We start from the raw sequence: 10,864 nt of genomic DNA on the forward strand, positions 1-10,864 counted from the left end.
GATGCATTTATCCGCTTTGGGTTCGAGCTTATCAGACTGAAACTTTTTCACATAAGCATCGCAGCTCCAAACTTTCAAGAAACAACAGCTTATATTTCTCTAAACCTTAGTCTATACTGTGTCATCTCAACGGAAATACGCGGTGCCCTATTTAAAGTGAATGCGGTTGTCTCTAATGCATAACCCATAAATGATAGTGGTAATTCGATAAGAGACATCATAGTATGCACCATATCAAATAGGGCGTGGCTAAGACGTTCAGACACATCATCACACTATGGTGTTCCAGGTGGCATGAACTGCAAAACAATTTCCACATTGTCTTAACTGCGTACCAAAACTCGTAACTCAGATATTCAACTCTATGATCATATCGTAGACTGTTTATCCTCTTGTCACGACGATCTTCACTCTAAAATAGCTTTGAACTTTTCAACATTTCAGACTTGTGATTCATCAAGTAAATACTCCTGTATCTACTCAAATCGTCAGTGAAGTAAGAACATAATGATATCCACTGCGTGCCTTAGCACTTATTGGACTGCACACATCAAAAATGCATTACTCCAAACAAGTTACTCTACTTGTTTCATGTGGCATGTTTTGCATGTCTCAAGTGATTCAAAATCAAGTGAGTCCAAACGATCCATCAACATGGAGCTTCTTCATGCATTTTACACCAACATGACTCAAGTGACAGTGCAACAACTAAGTGGTACTATCATTATTACTTTTTATCTTTTGGCACTAATATTATGAACATGTGTAACACTACGATCGAGATTCAATAAACCATTGAGGGTAATTATTCAAGCAAATAGAATAACTATTATTCTTTTAAATGAATAATCGTATTGCAACAAACATGATCCAATCATGTTCATGCTCAACGCAAACACCAAATAAAAATTATTTGGGTTTCACCACCAATCCAGATGATAGAGGGAGCGTGCGACGTTTGATCATATCAACCTTGGAAACACTTCCAACACGTATCGTCACCTCGCCTTTACCTAGTCTCCGTTTATTCCGTAGCTTTCATTTCGTGTTACCAATCACTTAGCATCTGAACCGGTATCCAATACACTCGCGCTACTAGGAGTACTAGTAAAGCACACATCAACATCATGTATATCAAATATACTACTTTCGACTTTGCCAGCCTACTTATCTACCAAGCATCTAGGGTAGCTCCGCCTCAGTGACCGTTCTCTCATAACAGAAGCACTTAGTCTCGGGTTTGGGTTTAGACTTGGGTCTCTTCATTAGTGCAGCAACTGTTTTGCTGTTTCACGAAGTATCCCTTCTAGCCCTTGCCTTTCATGAAACTTAGTGGTTTTACTAACCATCAACCATTGATGCTCCTTCTTGATTTCTACTTTCGCAGTGTCATACATCATGAATCTCTCAAGGATCATTGTATCTATCCTTGATATGTTATAGTTCATCACGAAGCTCTCACAGCTTGGTGGCAGTGACTTTGGAGAACCATCACTATCTCATCTGGAAGATTTACTCCCACTTGATTCAAGTGATTGTCGTACTCAGACAATCTGAGCACACACTCAACGATTGAGTTTTTCTCCTTTACTTCATGGACAAAGAATCTTGTCGGAGGTCTCATACCTCTTAACAAGGGCACAAGCATGAAATCACAATTTCATCTCTTTAGAAGATCACTCATGTTCCGTGACGTTTTAAAACGTCTTCGGCGCCACGCTTCTAAGCCATTAAGTATTTTGCACCGAACTATCGCGTAGTCATCAGAAACGTGTATGTAGGATGTTCACAACATCCACAGACGACGCTCGAGGTGCAGCACACTGAGTGGTGCATTAAGGACATAAGCCTTCTGCACAGCAACGAGGACAATCCTTAGTTTTACAGACTCAGTCCGCAAAGTTTGCTACTATCAACTTTCAACTAAATTTTCTCTAGGAACATATTAAAAACAGTAGAGCTATAGCGCAAGCTACATCGTAATTCGCAAAGACCATTAGACTATGTTCATGACAATTAGTTCAATTAATCATATTACTTAAGAACTCCCACTCAAAAAGTACATCTCTCTAGTCATTTGAGTGGTACATGATCCAAATCCACTATCTCAAGTCCGATCATCACGTGAGTCGAGAATAGTTTTAGTGGTAAGCATCTCTATGCTAATCATATCAACTATACGATTCATGCTCGACCTTTCGGTCCCATGTGTTCCGAGGCCATGTCTGCACATGCTAGGCTCGTCAAGCTTAACCCGAGTGTTCCGCGTGTGCAACTGTTTTGCACCCGTTGTATGTGAACATTGAGTCTATCACACCCGATCATCACATGGTGTCTCGAAACGAAGAACTGTCGCAACGGTGCACAGTCGGGGAGAACACAATTTCGTCTTGAAATTTTAGTGAGAGATCACCTCATAATGCTACCGTCGTTCTAAGCAAGATAAGGTGCATAAAGGATTAACATCACATGCAATTCATAAGTGAGATGATATGGCCATCATCATGTCCTTCTTGATCTCCATCACCAAAGCACCGGCACGATCTTCTTGTCACCGGCGTCACACCATGATCTCCATCAACGTGTCGCCATCGGGGTTGTCGTGCTACTCATGCTATTACTACTAAAGCTACGTCCTAGCAATATAGTAAACACATCTGCAAGCACAAACGTTAGTTTGAAGACAACCCTATGGCTCGTGCCAGTTGTCGTACCATCGACGTGCAAGTCGATATTAACTATTACAACATGATCATCTCATACATCCAATATATCACATCACATCGTTGGCCATATCACATCACAAGCATACCCTGCAAAAACAAGTTAGACGTCCTCTAATTGTTGTTGCATGTTTTACGTGGTGACCATGGGTATCTAGTAGGATCGCATCTTACTTACGCAAACACCACAACCGAGATATATGAATTGCCATTTAACCTCATCCAAGGACCTCCTCGGTCAAATCCGATTCAACTAAAGTTGGAGAAACTGACACTCGCCGGTCATCTTTGAGCAACGGAGTTACTCGTAGCGATGAAACCAGTCTCTCGTAAGCGTACGAGTAATGTCGGTCCGAGCCGCTTCGATCCAACAATACCGCGGAATCAAGAAAAGACTAAGGAGGGCAGCAAAACGCACATCACCGCCCACAAAACCTTTTGTGTTCTACTCGAGATTACATCTACGGATGAACCTAGCTCATGATGCCACTGTTGGGGAACATCGCATGGGAAACAAAAATTTTCCTACGCGCACGAAGACCTATCATGGTGATGTCCATCTACGAGAGGGGATTTCCGATCTACGTACCCGTGTAGATCTCACAGCAGAAGCGTTAAGAAACACGGTTGATGTAGTTGAACGTACTCACGTCCCTCGATCCTCTCCGCGAACCGTCCCACGAACCGTCCCGCGATCCGTCCCACGATCCGCTCCGATCTAGTGCCGAACGGACGACACCTCCGCGTTTAGCACACGTACAGCTCGACAATGATCTCGGCCTTCTTGATCCAGCAAGAGAGACGGAGAGGTAGATGAGTTCTCCGGCAGTGTGACGATGCTCCGGAGGTTGGTGGTGATCTAATCTCAGCAGGGCTCCGCTCGAGCTCCGCAGAAACGCGATCTAGAGGTAAAACCGTGGAGGTATGTGGTCGGGCTGCCGTGGCAAAAGTTGTCTCAAATCAGCCCTAAAACCCCACTATATATAGCAGGGAGGGTGGGGGAGGAGACAGCCTCAAAACCTAAAGGTTTGGTCGAAATTGGAGGTGGAGGAGTCCTACTCCAATCCTACTTGGAGTAGGATTCCACCTTCCCACTTGGAAACTCTTTCCACCTTGTGTTTTTTCCTTCTCAAACCTTATGGGCCTTAGTGGGAACCTATTCCAGGCCACTAGGGGCTGGTTTATCTCTTCCCATAGCCCATGAGATCCCTTGGGGCGTGACACCCCTCCTGATGGTCCCCGGCATCCCTCCCGGCACTCCCAGTACACTACCGATGAGACCGAAACTTTTCCGGTAATGCACGAAAACCTTCCGGTAACCAAATGAGGTCATCCTATATATCAATCTTCGTTTCCGGACCATTCCGGAAACCCTCGTGACGTCCGTGATCTCATCCGGGACTCTGAACAACATTCGGTAACCAACCATATAACTCAAATACGCATAAAACAACGTCGAACATTAAGTGTGCAGACCCCGCGGGTTCGAGAACTATGTAGACATGACCCGAGAGACTCCTCGGTCAATATCCAATAGAGGGACCTGGATGCCCATATTGGATCCTACATATTCTACGAAGATCTTATCGTTTGAACCTCAGTGCCAAGGATTCATATAATCCCGTATGTCATTCACTTTGTCCTTCGGTATGTTACTTGCCTGAGATTCGATCGTCAGTATCCGCATACCTATTTCAATCTCGTTTACCAACAAGTCTATTTACTCGTTCCGTAATACAAGATCCCGCAACTTACACTAAGTCACATTGCTTGCAAGGCTTGTGTGTGATGTTGTATTACCGAGTGGGCCCCGAGATACCTCTCCGTCATACGGAGTGACAAATCCCAGTCTTGATCCATACTAACTCAACGAACACCTTCGGAGATACCTGTAGAGCATCTTTATAGTCACCCTGTTACGTTGCGACTTTTGATACACACAAAGCATTCCTCTGGTGTCAGTGAGTTATATGATCTCATGGTCATAGGAACAAATACTTGACACGCAGAAAACAGTAGCAACAAAATGACACGATCAACATGCTACGTCTATTAGTTTGGGTCTAGTCCATCACATGATTCTCCTAATGATGTGATCCCGTTATCAAGTGACAACACTTGCCTATGGTCAGGAAACCTTGACCATCTTTGATCAACGAGCTAGTCAACTAGAGGCTTACTAGGGACAGTGTTTTGTCTATGTATCCACACATGCACTGTGTTTCCAATCAATACAATTATAGCATGGATAATAAACGATTATCATGAACAAAGAAATATAATAATAACTAATTTATTATTGCCTCTAGGGCATATTTCCAACATTTTCATTTTATTAAATTTGTAGTTGGATGGAGCATGTATGAGGAGCAAGCCGACGTCCACTCTTGGAGGTTTTGTTTGGGCCCTACTGGTTTAGATGTGGGAGCGTATGCCTGTTGGTCGTAACCTCAGCCTTCCTCCGGAAGAACCTTGGATGTACCCGTTTGACGGAGATGAGGAGCGGTACCCCACTATCACACACACATGGGCTAATGTCCAATGGACGAGTATCGCAGCTATGGGGCGGTATAAGGCATACATAAGCGAGCTAGACATGCTGACTTATGAACAGGTAAATGCTTTCGTAAATTGTTTGGAAATTTTTCATGAATGGTCGAGTGACTTGTCGTTATGTAGGTGAATTGGAGGCCGTACACGGTACTTAGGCAGTTTCCTCTGAGCAACATGTGCCTTCGTGACCAGCATCTTTGGCGTGTGCGGTGCCCCATGATATGCTTCTTTGCGGTGGAGTGGCATCTTCCTCATCGTGTTTCAAAGCAGTTCGGGGTACAACAACGCACCCCGCCGGATTACGTCGAGACAAGTGTGCAGCTACATAAGTGAGTATTTTGTATCACGTGTTTATCATGTTGATCAATGTCTAACCCGAAAAAATGGAACTGATGTAGTATTGAACTATTGCTTTGTAGGACAAACCGGCAAACCAATAAGAGTGTCATCAATTGGGAGGAGCACCACATGATTTGGGTGGACATGTGGAATGCTCAGAGAGATGCTCGAGTTGAAAATGATCAAACACCCGACACTGACGAGGCGACATATTTAAGGCATTTGGAGTGGATGCGTACAGAGTATAGAGTTATCCATAAGGTAGCCTGGACTCGTTCCGATTGCTTGGACTTACTCCCGAGTGAGGGTGCTGATGCTGCATTCAACAATTCTATTAGGAAGACAGTTGGAGCGCATTATGAACAAGTGTCATTTATTCGTGGGTGGTATGTCACATATGTTTTATCCAGGGCACGGAAAATATGAACAAGTGTCATTTATTCGTGGGTGGTATGTCACATATGTTTTATCCAGGGCACGGAGCTATGGAGATGTATCAACGATAGTAACGTGGCCCTTGGCCGTGCCCCATCTTCACAAATGGACGGGTTTGTTAGAACTACTCTATATGTTAGATGCCTTGTTAACCTTTGTTTTAGTTGTCGTAGCTTTGTTAGCATATTAACATGTCATTATCTTTTCCTTGCGCAGAAGGTCGCCAATCGCTGTCGCACACTAGCGGCTTTACTTTCCTGCCATAGTGTTTCATCCACCGATGTGAGGGCACGTGCGCAGTACACGATGGATGTGCAGTCTTCCGCTCGTCCGTGTGCCAGCCGTCCACGGGCCTCTTCTGCTCGCCCATCTTCGAGTCGAGCACGTGCTTCTTCTAGCCGAGCACATGTTGAGGAGTTTGAGGAAGAAGAAGAGGAGTCAGACAACGAGGCCGCGGACCCGGACTTCATCGAGTTTGGGGCTTCGCAGATGGAAGATGCTCCGCAGCCAAGTCAACCCACTCAGGCGACGGAAGAAACATGTCGAGCTAGCTCAAGGAACGTCCGACGTCCTGGCTGGCAGAATACTCCAGAGGGCTACGTCACTAAGGACAAGATGGCTGCGAAGAGAGGAAGGAAATGAATTATGAACTATTAGTGTCATGTCATGCTAGTATTGAACTTTCTTATGGAGTTTTATGTACTTTGAAGTTTGAAGTAAGAACTTGGGTTCTTGTAGTTTTAAGTAGTTTGAAGTTTGAAGTATCAACTTGGCTTATGGAATTTTAAGTACTTTGAAGTATCAACTTGGGTTATGAAGTTTGAACTATCAACTTGGGTTATGAAGTTTGAACTATCAACTTGTCTTGTCATGCTAACTTGGGTTATGAAGTTTGAAGTATCAACTTGTCATGTCATTCTAACTTGGGTTTTAAAGTTTGAAGTTCGAAGTATTCATGGAAATTTTGGTACTGGAGTAAGGAAACGCCACTGAGGCTGGCGTTTCTTGTAGAGCCTGCAACGCCCAAAGGGCTGGCGTTTCTTGTAGAGCTGCAACGCTAACGAAGACATGGTATTTGCGGTACTGGACTAAGGAAACGCCACAGAGGCTGGCGTTTCTTGTAGAGCCTGCAACGCCCTAAGGGCTAGCGTTTCTTGTAGAGCTGCAACGCTGACGAGGACATGAAATTTGCGGTACTAGACTAACGGAACGCCACAGTAGTTGGCGTTTCTTGTGGAGGCTGCAACGCCCTAAGGGCTGGCGTTTCTTGTAGAGCTGCAACACTGACGAAGACATGGTATTTGTGGTACTGGACTAAGGAAACGCCACTAAGGCTGGCGTTGCGGGTACAGTCTGAAACACCAAAGGGGCTGGCGTTTCACATACATGATTTTGCCCATTTAGCATTTTCACACAGACATCATACATGCCACATTTAGCACATTCACACAGACAACATACAGATGACATATGCAACTAAAAACAAAGAATACACACATCATATAAAGAATACACACAACATAGCCCATATAAAGTACAAACATCACAAAGAGTTCCCATTAAAGTTCACACATACGTCCAACGATGCATAATAGGTTCTTAAAGTACATAATAGTGGATTTCATAGTCAGATAGCACGCAAGCGAACAAGGTTCAACATATAGGGTTCAAACATGAAAGCGCGCATGAGAATAGAAGCCTCCGGCTCTATTGTGTCGAGCAAGGCCCCTTCCCCCTTTTCTTCTTCCTCTCTTCTTCCTCTTCGTCTTCCCTTTTGTGCATTTTTGAAGCCTCTTCCAGCACCCTCTCCATAAAGAGTTCATTCTCCCGCTCTCTCTTTGCTGCATCCTCTGCCATAGCAATCTTAAATTTAGCTGCCCATTCTTTGTAGTCTACCTCACACGTCACGTCCCTCCCTCTTATTGTCCTTTATTTCTTTCCCACTACTTGGCTGACAGTCACTCATGTCCTTAAGATAAAATAATATCTTGTATAAAAGGATAAAAAATGTCTCGTGGATAGTTATAATCAAGCATCGAAAATTATCTTTTCTACACAAGTCACAATTTTTTTTTCTTTTTCTCTGAAACTTTATGCATGAACATATAATGTTCACATGTACACTCGAAATTTTTTATGGTTCCTTTTACTTTTTAAAATATGTATTAAACAATGAGTACATCTACATCTACGAGCCAAAGTGAATTGCTCCTCATAAACTTGCAAAGGCGGCCACTACTCTGGGTTTTGGCCGTCATATGTGGCTGCTGGATAAACTTGCAAACTGCTCAAGAAAAAAATATCATAGGTCATAAAAACAGATTGAGATCAAAGTCAAGCCTCGCATAATCGATTGATCTTGACCCATTGCGGGACAGAGATCCAAGGAGCCTATCATGGCCAAGAAGAAGCAGACGTCATGGGTGGTTCAATTCAACAAGATGAGCGGTGAACCCCTCCTTGTCGCCCCGTTCGGCGGATGCGCCCACCAGTATGCGGAGACGACGACCGATGTGGCAGTGCTGCAAGGGAAGTGATGCCTCGACCGGGACGCGGACTAGTCGCTCATGCTCGAGGAGATCAACAATACGTGCTCGTTGATCGGGCTTTGCTGATACGTCGTTGTTGGCCCCCACCGTGATCGTTCTCCCGCTATTGCCCGAGAACACGGCACCGCCACGCCTGCGGTTTGGCTGCACGCTCTCCGCGTCCCGATAACCACCGCCAGCAGAGGAACGTGTATGCGACGATTATAAAAAAAATCATCCATTTTGGAAAAAAGTTAATCCAATTTTAAAAAAAGTTTATCGATTTTGGAAAAAACTTCATCGATTTTAAGAAAAAGTTAATCAATTTTGAAAAAATCTCATCGAAAATAGGAAAAGTTCAACAAGGGGAAACAATAGAATTTGAAAACAGATCATCGAATTTGAAAAAAGTTCATCAAATCTGAAAAAAGTTTGTTAGTTAAGAAAAAAGGTTATGAATTTAATAAAAAAACGCGCATTAGAATGAAACAAAAAAAGGTGAGAAAAAGAAAAAGAAAAAATCCATAAAACAAATCAAAGGGGAAAACGAAGTATTTATGCAACATTTTGAAGTTTCTTAAGTATGTGAAGCTAAGTACAACTTTATATTGGAGCTACTATAATCTTGAGATACTTATTTTAGGACGGAGGGAATAGGAAAAATAAAGAGGATAGGTCGTCATAGTTCGCACTGCTTGAGGCGCTGAATAGGATCCGTCCGTCGAACCGAAACCTCCTAGTGGTTGGCTTAAGGGTGTGTTTGGTTACATCTTCATATCAATATAACTGTTTCCTTTTCATGCATGCTTATCTTAACACTTCTTTTAACATCCCTTTTTATGTACTCCCTCCGTTCCCAAATATAAGTCTTTTAAAAGATTTTACTAATTGTCTACATACAAACAAAATAAATGAATTTACATTCTAAAATATGTCTATATACATCCGTATGTAGTTCACTAGTAAAATCTTTAGAAAGACTTATATTTAGAAACGGAGGGAGTATGTTTTTTTCATGCATGCCGACTAGGAGAACTAGGGCCCATGCGCTCAGAATTCTGGGCCAGCCCAATAAAACGCGACGTGGTTACTTGCCTAGATCTTGTAGTGGTTCGCTCAAAAATGTGTACTGGTTTATAGCTCCAAAAGGAAAGATCAGGTTCGTTCGGACATGGTTAACTGGTTGGCGGCTGGCTAGTTGATCGGCCGACCTTTGATTTTTTTCATGTATTTTGGTAAAAAGTTCATGAGTTTGAAAAGGGTTCATTATTTTTTTATAAAAAATCGTTCAATTTATAAAAGTGTTCACAAATTTTGGAAAGTTCATCAATTTTGAAAAAGTTCAGCAATTTCTAAAAATATTTCATCAAATTGGAGAAAAAATCATTTATTTTCAAAAAAATTAGTCCAACTTTTTAAAAAAATTATCGAATTTGAAAAAAGTTGTGCACTTTCGAAAAGGAAAAAAATAAAAGAAAAAGAAAACGGAGTAAAGAAAAGAAACAGAGAAAGAAAAAGAGAAAAACTGAACAAAACCCAGTCCCGAAGAAAACCTAAACGAAAAGAAAAACGGCTTGAAAAATCGCTCTGGGATCGATCCAAGTCAACCCCGAGACGGACGAGGTACGTAGGTCTGGATCGATTCTGTATAGACACAGACACGGACGAGGTCCGTCCTCTCAAACTTCCATATATAGCCACAACAGATCGATCGATCCAGACGTACCTACGCGCTGCTCAACAGAGATCGAGATTGATTGAACAACCCTAAGCCATGGCCAAGACGCCGCAGCCGCCATGGGTGGTTCAGTTCGACCGGACAAGCAAACCCGTCCTCGTCGCGCCGTTCAACGGATGCCGCCGCTGGGACGAGACGCCGGACATGCCGGTGTTGCAAGGAAAACGATGCCTCGGCCGGGACGGAGACTGGTCGCTCATGCTCGACGACAGCACCGACGAGTGCTCCCTCGTGAGCTTGGCTGATACGCGGCCGTCGGCCCCCATCGTGATCGCTCTCCCGCCGTTGCCCGACGAGCCGAATCAGGGCCTACAGTTCGCCTGCGCGCTCTCGGGGCAAACCCCGCCCGACTGCACCGTCCTGCTAGACTTCGTCCGGGAGAAGTTCCTCCTCCACTGCCGCCCCGGTGACCCCGAGTGGTCCCGTCTTCCCGTGGAGTTGGTGGATGAGAATGATGTGTTGGACGGCCCCATAACCCCTGGCTACCAGGGGAAGGTGTACGCGACGACCATGGCATCCTTCGTGGTTGTCGACGCATCTTCCAGCCT

Source organism: Hordeum vulgare, chromosome 2H (genome assembly GCF_904849725.1).
Source record: "Hordeum vulgare subsp. vulgare chromosome 2H, MorexV3_pseudomolecules_assembly, whole genome shotgun sequence".
NCBI classification, from domain to species: Eukaryota; Viridiplantae; Streptophyta; class Magnoliopsida; order Poales; family Poaceae; genus Hordeum; species Hordeum vulgare.